Genomic DNA, 11,495 nt, shown 5'->3' on the forward strand with positions numbered 1-11,495 from the left:
TATGAGAATAGTCATCAACAAATATAACATAATACCTGTGTTTGGCCATAGATGTTGTTGAGAATGGTCCACACACATCTGAATGGACTCTCTCCGGAATAGACTCTGCTTGACTGTCTCTATCTCCAAAGGAAGAGTGGTATATTTTCCCAAAGTAAAGCCCTTGCATGTATCAACTTGCTCAAGTGTACCTTTGGGAAGACCAGTAGATATTTATTGCAATATCTTCAAAGCCCCATGATGCAAGTGGCCCAATCGCCTGTGCCACAACTCGCTGATGTCTCGGCTCACCATCTTTTCTGCTTTTGAACTCAAAATAGCACAATATTCTACCTTTATCTTATAGATATTATGAACTTGAATCCCTATCTTCTTTACTTGAACCATCGTTATGTGTTGAAGGAACACCTTTCCTACACTATTAACATTATACTTACCATCATCACCCATCTCAATATGCATCTTTGAGATATTTCTCCTCTAGTTCACTGAATAACTCTTTGTCGCCAGTCATGTGGATAGAAGCTCCTCTGTCTAAGTACCAGACACTTCCCATCATTGAAGACACCATGCATGCAATGAGGAAAAATGCCAATTCGAATTGTGATGCCAAAGCCTCACCTGCCGCTCCTCATGAGGACTTCTCCTTGGACTTCTTCAATGGAAAATTTGCAGCAAAGTGACCCATCTTGTGACAATGAAAGCATTTAACTTTCTTCATGTCCTTCTTCTTACCTCCATGATAAGAATCTGATTTGGAACGAGAAATTTTACCTTTCCCCTTCCTATCATTAATCTCTAAGGCATCGTTCTCTTCATCATCAATATTTGATGAAGAGCCATCCCTGATGTTCCTCCTGATCTCCTCTTGTATCAAATCTGACCATAGTTGTTCCTAATCTGACAACTTCTCTTGACCATTGGCAGAGTCCTAATAACTATTCCAACTCTTTGGGAGTCCAAGAAGAGAAAGGCTCACCATATCCTCCTCGGAAACTGTGATTCCAACACTTCCAAGTTCATCCCGACATTGAGGGAACTTGGTCAAGTACTTTGGAATCATCTTGCCTTTCTCCATCTTGATTTTACGAAGTTTATCCTCCAGTGCCTACTTCCTTTGATCACTGCTATTATGTTACAAGTCCGTCAATGTTTTCCACATAGCATGTGTGCTTTCCTTTCCATGTGGAGTCGAGAAAATATGATCTCGAACTCCCTCAAGGATTATCTGCCTTGCCTTCACCATGCACTTCTTCCACTCAGTCATGTTCTATGCATTAGTAGTTGTTGGCTTAGGAATTGCTTGTTAAACAAATTCCTTCAAGCCATTTTCCTCTAGCACAACCTCCATCCTGTCCCTCCAAGCTATGAAATTTGAGTTTCCTTCTAAGGCATACTCAAGCCTCAACCCATGGAATGCCATCTTCCAATCCTGAAGTATGTATTGTAAATTTGACTTTCACCTGTAGCCCAGAAACTCAAAACTTTGAAATCTCCTCTAGAGAGCTAAATCAGCGATATCTCCCTCATCTGAGCTCTGATTCAGCTGATTTTTTTTTGAATTTGGGTATCTTTTCCCAAGAAATCCTGTTTCTGAAATTTTTGCACAGAAATTTTCAGATTGGCTCTGCAAACTCTCGGCCCAAAAAACAATCTTGCTCCAATACCATGTAGAAAATCCTGTAGATTCATAATCTAATGCAATTTTCTAAAGCAAGAGACACGAACATACTTCTAATCTTTACAGAAGAAGCCCATAAAATTCGAGAAAACAATAATCAATAGATGAACAGAATCAAAGGCACATAACACAATGAATATCCAGGGAAAGCCACAGCTCAAAATCCCACTACCTGTTTTGTATTAATCCTGAAAATCAAGATGAAATTACAATTCTTGTTCTCTCTAGAACAATCCCATTGCTCAGCAAATTCAATCTCCAACTCATAAGCAAGCTCAAGGCTAGAGATTAGCCAATTCACAAGCTCTCCAAGTCTCTATTCCAATGTGTAACTCCTATGAAGGATAACTTATATTTAAAGGGAAATAAAGCCTCTAAAAATAACACAATCCCACAAGGATTAGTTCCTAAATGCATGCAATATCAGTGAAACTAAGAAAATCTAAAACAAATAATACATTGTCCCTGCACTTTAGTCTCAACTGGATCTTTCTCAAAATCGACATGCATGAGTTTCTAATGAGCACATATTCAGTTAACTTGAGTAGCACTAGTGGAGTTCATTAGTGTGACCACTGATTGTTAACTCACTATTAGTTCTCTCAATCAGTTTGAGAACTAATTTAATTGAACTGACTCATGAAACCGAGTCTTCTATTTTACAACTCACAATTAACTCACACTGGACTCCTACAAAGTAGGGAGAACATATACATGACTTCCAAACGACTTCCAACTTGAATTTCTGAAGTTAAGTAAGTTTAATAAACTTAATTTAACTATTTTAAGTTGTTATAAGAATAGAATTCAAATTTAATTCATGGTTTAATTCAAGGACAAATTAAACTGGAATCCCTTGTTGCCATTTCTCAACAAGAGTCTTGTTCATGGCTTCCATATGGAAGAAACACGTGACAAGGGACACCCCTTAATCATGGCTTCCAAAAGGTCTTCATCAGATGAAAGAAAAGTCCTCTGGAAGGAACACTTTTCAAGAGGATCAATAGGGATAAGAAAATCATATTCAAATGCCCTCATTGATGTTTTGACCATGTCAGCTACCAGATTTGAGCCAAAAGAAGTTGAGTAGACAGTGATAGGCTTGCTTGCATCGGTAACTGAAAACATGGGATAGGTTTCCACATAATTAACTCGTGGAAATGTAGGTACCACTTCCATATAAGGAACATTCAGGGGTGTTGTATGACTGGTAGTGGAAGCAAGATCAACGTATGAAATCTGGTCAACTGTCACAATGTTTCCATTATGAAGGAAGGAAATCAAATGAAAGAGTGTTGATACGACAACTTTCATGGCATAAACATAGTCTCGCCCAAGGAGAAAATTGAAATATAAGAGACCTTGGACTACCATAAGATCAATACAAACTGTTTTACTTTCCAGAGTAATAGGTAACTTAGGAAGGATCCCTAAAGGTTCTCTAATGGTTTTGTTAAAAGCTAACAGATTCTGTGTAATAGGCAAAAGATGAAGCGAACCCAAAGCTTACCAAGTAGTCAAGGGTAAAATACTGACAGAAGCACCTTCATCTACATTGGTGTGACACACATTCTTACCATAAGCCTTCACAATGATTTGGAAAGGGGTGGAAGAAGGAAGATGAGGTTATGTCAGTCTACTCCAATCAAAAGAAATAGCCTCGTTACTTGGATGGGGTTCAAAAGCAACAGATGAGATGTCCCCATGTTTAGAAGAACCTAAAGTAACGTGAAGAACATGAGTGGTATGAATTTCACTCTCGAAAGGGAGAGTGGGATAGACCAAATATGGAATCGATTCGACGACTTGATCGAAAAATAGTCCATCAACTTGAGTGATGCATGTTTCACCCTCCAATGGAAGAGTGGGATTGACTATACTCGGGTTTAGATCAATCACTTCGTCAACTGGCGGTAGATGGGGAGAAATTTTACAGTAATTAGTTCAAAGTTGTTGTTGTGAAATAGTAAGTTTTTCAAACAATTCTGAGGATTCATCGATGTGAGGAAAAATGTGACTATGATGAGTCCTTTTGCATAACTTACAAGGAAACCTGACCTTAATCCTTTTCCCTGGAATATAAGAATCACTGGTTGATGGATCAACAGTAATTTGTTAAGAATTATTTGACCATACTTCCAAAACCTTGGGAATACGAGGACAATTGATAAGGAAGTGGTCACCCTTACAAAGCTTGCAAGGGTATTTTGGTTTACGATGCATTGTAGAAGTTCCCTCAAAATTACCAATACTTACGGCCATGGTTGGTTGGTTGACTACTTTCTTATCTTGCTTCTTCTTCTTTTTCCCGTTCTTCTTCTTCTTAGTCATTTGATTACTAGAATCAAGGCTTTTACCAAGAGAGAAGAAGAAGGGGAGGAAGACATGTTGGGTGAAGAAGGTAAAGGGTCAACAATAGGTTGTTGATGTTGAGATGGATAACTTGTTTGAGGTGAAAAACTCAGTTGAGCTGGTACAATTGGAGTATGTTGAATTAAAGAAGATGAGTACAACCATACATGTAAACCTATCATGAATTCGGGAAGTGACAATGTAGCCATATAACGAGGACCGACATTTCCAAGATTGGGAAAAGGACTAGGATTCTCGTTAATGGGGTTACCTTAGTTGGTAACTTATGGATGGGTAGCCATTAGATTCAACCCAAATAAGTTTTTATTATTAAAATTAAATAATATTCACTATTCACACCTAAGGTCTTGTAAAAAGTAAAAGCAAACAAAGTAACACAAGCTAAAAAAATCTAGGGATTCAAACCATACAAAATCACCTTTCACAGAGATCAATTTTTACTAGTTGGTGATGAAATCCAACTTCACAGAGATCAAAGTGAAAATTTGTATAGATATGAGCATTTGGAACTAGTTACCCTGACAACCTACATAATGAAACAATATGGTGCAAGTAGCTTTTCTTATGCCATGTGGAGCAAAGATTACCCTCCAAAAAGTCCATGTGAGTCTAGTCAACGTCTATTCTAGGTACAGTAGGACCTTCCCTCTATCGTCACCTTAGATAGAGCCCTTGGATTAAAGTCAATAATTTTACCAAATACAACAATTTTACCTGGGGGGATTGTCGTAGATTAGACGTACATGCAAGGGCAGAGTAACAAGCTCAATCTCCAATAGCAGAAATTTCTTCCCCAATAGGTAGTGTCACCACATTTTGATTACATGCACTATCACTATTAATACAAGGTCATAAGCATAATATCGTTGTTCATACTCCTTCAGTTTAAATTATTCGTAAGAAATAACTTTTCCTTCTTGTGTCAGCACTCCACCAACACCTTCTTTACTCGCATCCGTGCAAACCACGAAAGACTTTTCCGGATCTGCTACCTTTAACACGGGTGTAGTGGTAAGCAGGTGTTTTAGTCTTTCAAAGCTTTGCTGACACTCAGCTATCCATTGGAAAGTGCGTCCCTTTTTCTGTAAAGAGGTCATTGGGAAGGCGATTTTTGAAAATCCCTCGATGAACCGATGGTAGTACCTGGCCAAACCCAGGAATGATCTGATATCAGCGACATTCTTTGGAGTTATCCATTCCATAATGGTTTTGATCTTCTCTAGGTCCACCACTATTCCATTTGTTGATATAATGTGACCCAAGTATTGAATCTGATCTTTGAAAATGTCACACTTGCTAAATTTAGCATATAACTCATTTTAGAGTTTGCAATACTATTCTCAGAGGTTCTTTATGCTCCTCCTAATTCTTAGAGTATATTAAATTTTCACCAATGAAAATCAATACAAATTTATCAAGATAGGGCTAGAAAATACCGTGCATCAAACTCATAAAGGTAGCTGGGGCATTTGTGAGGCCAAATGGCAACACCACGAACTCATAATGACCATAACGAGTGTGGAATTCAGTCTTGTAAATGTCCTCCTCCTTTATCCTTATTTGGTGGTAGCCGGATCTTAAGTCGATTTTTGAGAATACTTTAGCTCCTTGCACCTGATCAAATAGATCATCGATACATGGTAAAGGATATTTATTCTTGATGGTCAGTTTATTTAATTGATGATAATCGATGCATAATCTAAGGGTCCCATCTTTCTTCTGTACAAACAGTATGGGGGCTCCCCAAGGGGACACACTGGGGCGGATATACTTTTTATCTAGAAGCTCCTGAAGCTACATTTTGAGTTCTGTTAACTCAGGTATACTCATGCGATAAGGGGCCCTGGATATAGGGGCTTCACCTAGAATTAGTTCGATGGTGAAATCAATATCACGCTTTGGTGGTAATCCTGGAATGGATTCAGGAAATACATCAACAAATTCCTGAATGACAGGAATGTTTTCCAAGGAGGTCATTTTATTTTTGGTGTTTGTAAATCCCACCTAAACAACATATATTTGAGAACCCTTCCTAATACATTTTCCTAGCTAACTAGTAGTGATAGGACACAACTTCATATTGGTTTTAATTCCTTGAAGTTCCTTCCTTTGACCTGATTCAACGATAAAACTGACACTTTTCTACTTGCAATCAACTAGGGACCAACATTTTTCCAACCAATCCATCTCGATTAAGATATCGTATGAACCCAAAGGAAGTATATTAAGGTCAACGTAAATGGTTTGTCCTAAAATGGTTAAGGGGAAACATTCTGTTTTTGCAATTACCCTTCTTTTTGTCCTGTTGGATAATTGAACTAGCCATGGTTTTGGAAACTTACTGCTCTGCACTTGACACTTTTCTACCACCTTAGGACCAACATAGCTTAAGCTAGCACCGGGATCAAATAAAATAGAGACAGGTTGCTTAGCAATCATACCTTCACATTCGATCATGGTGGGCTGATATTCTGCTTGATGATCATCTAGAGAAGCATTAATTTTGGGCATACTCCTTGACAATTCTCTAACCGAGGATGCTTCCTGCATATTTGATAGTTGTTCCATCCTTGTCTTATGCGAATAGTTTTTGTAATAGTGGAGTTCTCTGAATCACCAGCATTATAGCGATGGTTTTGAATGCTGGTCATTAACAAATTTATTAACTCCTTCTGACTATCTGTTTTCAGAATATGCAGCTTTGGGCTGATTCCTTGCTCGGAATTTGCTGAGAGGTTTTTGCTGTATATTTCTGTCATTAGAAAATTTTGGGTGTCTGCTTGGGATCAGGCTTCTTCTCTTCCTGTTTGACCCTCCTTTAGGTCCTTCATTTTTCTGTTTCATTTGCTAGTAGCAGATGTGGGCTTTCTGCACTACATCATCCATTGTTAGTCAAACTCAAGTTTCTCCTTCATAAAATTAGGTAGGCTACTGATGAAGCATTGAATTTTGGCCTTTTCCTCTTGCATATAAGGCACATAACGTAGCAAGGAGGTGAATCGTGTCACATATTCATCCATGGTTAAGGTTCCCAATCTTAACTCATGAAATTATTTTTCTTTTTTGTCATAATAACGTTCAGTTAGATACTTATCTTTGAAATGCTTTTGGAATTCGTTCCATGTAACCTGCTCTTCGTCAATTTTCCTCACTGTTTTGATTTCTTCCCACCAAAGGGTAGCCTTACCCCTTAACTGATAAACTGTTAATCGTGCTTTCAGTTTATCGGTGTAATAATAAATCTGAAAATATTTTCTCATATCAACTAACCAAGCTTTCGCTCCCTCTTCAAATTCCCCTTCAAAGAGTGATGGTTTAATATTTTTAAATTCTCCTTGTAATTCAGATTTCTGTCTTTTCAACTTCTGTTGATTCCTACAGTTGGAAACATTGTCCTGGCGTCCTTCTTCATCTTCCCCGTGATTTTCAGCTGACTCAGCATTTTCCTCTCCATGTTGAGCCATTGGGGTCTTCTCCCTATCTTCAGCACTAGGGTCTGGATGTCCTTGGTTATGTTGATTGGACAGAGTTCTGAGAATTTTCTCTTGTTCTAGACGTAGTTGTTCATTGTCTGTTCTTAAATTTGTCATCTCAACGTGCAGCTGCTGAAGGGTTTAGAGTAAAACTGCATTAGCTTGACGATATTCCTCACCTAGTTGTATCCAAATGTCAGGGTTAGCATTGACATAAGTTGTTTCTGGTGGGTTGGGTGGTCCTGGGCTCCTCTGCATTCTGACCCTTTTTGTATTGATGTGGTCTCTGTGTTCACACATATATTTACTTAGTTAATTTAAAGAAATCACATCCATTTCAAATATATATATTTCCCAAAGAGTCTCAGTGTACGAACCTGAGCTCTGATACCATTTGTAATAATTAAAAACCTTAAACTATGGAACATATAAAAAAAATTAAATACATAATTATAACAGGCCTTGATAAATGGACCCTGCAGTGAGATTACAAGAATTATTAATGCAATTGAATTAAAACTGTAAGCATGGGAAAATGCTCATATGGTTTTCGTATGTTTCATTACACCTTGCAGTTAGTGTTGTGTATGTGGTGGATAACAATTAATGTTCACATGGCCTCTAGTGGGGTAGCCATCTGTGACCAGACCTTGATTAACTGGCCTTTGTACATTGGAACCTGTGGCAAGCTGGTAGCTGAGATTGATGCATGTGTCTGCCAGTTGGTGACGATCCCGGGCAACGCTTGTATCATTTCATGCCCTTCGATCTCTGCTATGAAATACGATGGTGGGGAGACTCTAGGGTTTAACCCCCTAACCAATTTTCCGTGCCTGATAGATGGTAGAGTCATTGTTGTCGTCAGCCCTTGGTATCTTGCTGCTCTGCAACGAAGTTTTCTGGTGAGGGTTTCAGGCTGGCACAAGATCCTTCTATTGTTTTCCATGGGCATTATGGTCAGTCCTGCAAAGGCAGGTAACCCCAACAACCTATTCTTAAACCATTTTGATTCTTTGCATTATATGAGTTTTTCTTCCGCTTGGAATCTCTAACTAGTGCAGAATTTAATTAACTGCCTCTGTTGTCTAGGGGTGGATTAATGGCCTTCCGTTATTGCAGGAAACACTCTGCTCTGACAACCATTCCCCGAAGGTAAGCCCACAGGCCCATACAGCTCTGAAATTTGTAGAGGTTTTTCTCTTGGTTGTTTATAGATTCTCGATTCCAAATTGTTTAATGAAGATATTCGTTTTGATGCAGGTAGGCTACTCAATGGTGGAACCCTCAAGTCTCAGGTAAGAATGCCCCTCCTTTCGACATCATTCTTTTTACATATTATGTAGGTTTGAATGCATACTAACTCCATGGTTTTGGGTGTTTGTGTGTAGGTACTCTTCTATATATACCCAGTTAGTTATGTGTCTAGGGCAACGTCCTTTAAGGGTTTAGGACCTTACAATTTCCATGGTTATTTCCAGGTTGGAACAACTTACCTCTGGTGCATGAATATTTAGCTATTAAATGATTAACTACTCAGCGAAAGAAACTGAGTACTGAGCTAAGCCTTATGCCGAGACTTGTTTAAGTTTTACTTTTAATTAATTAACTATGTAAATGAATGGTCAAACACTGTGCACATCACATGCAAGGTTGTGAACGATTGACCCCTGATCGAATGTGAGTTTTCCTTAAAATTTTCTCTGTTATGCACATGTTATAGCTAAGCTATACACTGGAAGGTCTTTTCGGGGTTTTTTTCCTGTCGATGAATTCAGGATGTTGAGTCGTTTTGTTATGTAGCACTTTACATTAAGTTATTATTCTTGTGAAATATATTTATATAAACTCAATTCATCTCATTAATGGAATGAAAGTGTAGTTATTTTATCTCTGTTTAATGGTGGACCGAGATTACCTCTGCTTCCTTGCTCAAGGTAGTAGTAGTTTAGCGAGTTTATCTTAGCTCTTTTACGTATCCGTTCCGCACTTCCACAACGGTTCTTTTAAAGGTTGTTTTTACAATAAATCACCTAGATTACTTCTGTAATGGTTTCTGACATAATACTCAGTTTATCTCTATAGTAATCGTTTAGCATTTCACACAAATTATTTCTACTGTAACTTTGTAGCATTTTACACAGATTATTTCTACTTCTTATCATGAAAATTGCTCTTGCCTCTTTAAGGGTACATGAATGCTTATCTCCTATATTGAGTTATTTTCTTCATACTTTACTTGTATTACTGGCTATCTTTCATCTATTGCCATAACATATTGTCTGCTATTTTTATTATTGTGAATTTGGTAAGGCATTTTCAAGAAATTCACAATGAAAATTTCTATTCTATCACTTAAGTAATTTTCCATAGTCTAGCATTAATTCGTAATGAAAATTTTTATGTTACTTATTTGTTCAATATTAGCAAACGTGTAACATTCAATCTTTTTTGGAAAGTCTCTCCTCCCAGCCGGGACCCTGGCAATTACGTCCAGACCCCGAGAACTTTCTTTTGTTCACATTTAAGATAATTACAGCCACAGTCAAGTACCTTGGGCCTCAATCTTTTTTGGAAAGTCTCTCTCCCAGCCGGGAGCCTGGCAATTACGTCCAGACCCCGAGAACTTTCTTCTGCTCACATTTAAGATAATTACAGCCACAGTCAAGTACCTTGGGCCTCTTGACTCACTGTCCGACCTCAAGTCATGTACTTTTTACCCACTCCCCTTGAGTATTCTCCCACTAGTTTATTCCACCCAGCTCTAGGATATCTCCTGGATTCTTTTTCCCCATCTAAATCTCCCTTCAGGGCAGATGGGTAATTGTCTTTTGTAACTGTTTCTTTTAATTAATGCAAACAATTTCTATTTTTATTAAAGTATCTGAACTCCTAATTACCAATAATTTAGGTAACCAAATATATGTTTCCTTCCAACCTCATTCATTTATTATTTAACATCATAGGGTAAGAAAATTAAAGTAATAAATGGTAAAGATCAAACTTAGTAACCACAGTAATTTTTATGCATCTTGGGGTGTTACAATTCCTCAATTATTTTTTATTATAATTAATATTCATTATTTAGTTATAAAACATTTTATTTTTGTTGAACTTAGGTTTTGATCCATATCAAGTTTATTGAGAGGTGTTTCAGCGAAAATCACATGCTTTTCGAACCAACAAGTGTGGTTCATCGTTAGGACAAGTTGAAGAACCAGATTATGGTTGCATGTTAAATAGAGAGGGCAGATCATCCAACTGCTATATTTGACTAGGAAACAACTATATTTGACTCGGAAAACTGGACCAAGAGATAGGGGTAGGAAAAAATCAGTGAATTAATTTATAGGTTAGTTAGTTAAATTTATTACATATTTGAATAAAAGTAATTTATTGTATTTAACAACCAAGAGTATGAATAAAAAATCTATTAAAATTGTATAGATAAATAAAAACTTATAATATTAATAGTATATGAAATAATAAAAATTAATTAAAGTTTATTAAAAATACAAATTATCTAGTTAGTTAAATAATTAAATATGCAACCCTTTTTTTTTAAAACCATTAGGAAAATAGACTAAGTCCATGAAGAAAAAATGAGAAAGAATATAGTTGTTACAAATTAGTTAGTTAATTCATTATTAACTTTATTTAATTATATTTAAAGGTGTAACAAGATAAATTAGTTCCCAACTATGAAAATCCTTCATCAATGTTTTGGTAAAAGGATTTATATTTATTAATACATTATGTTAATTAAAAAGATTTTTATTACTTATTCAAATAGGACCATTATTTAATGATGATGATGTGCTTGAATAAGACCATTATTTAATGATGATGATGTGATTTTAGCAGAAACACCTCTCAATAAACATTTTATTTTTATTTAAAAAAAATGTGTTAACTACATGTTAAACACTGATACACATTACCTTCTTATTTAGCTGTAAAATATTTCTCTA

This window comes from Pinus tabuliformis, chromosome 5_2 (assembly GCF_031772625.1).
Source record: "Pinus tabuliformis cultivar Carrire ecotype Pingquan chromosome 5_2, CPIR1, whole genome shotgun sequence".
Lineage (NCBI taxonomy): Eukaryota > Viridiplantae > Streptophyta > Pinopsida > Pinales > Pinaceae > Pinus > Pinus tabuliformis.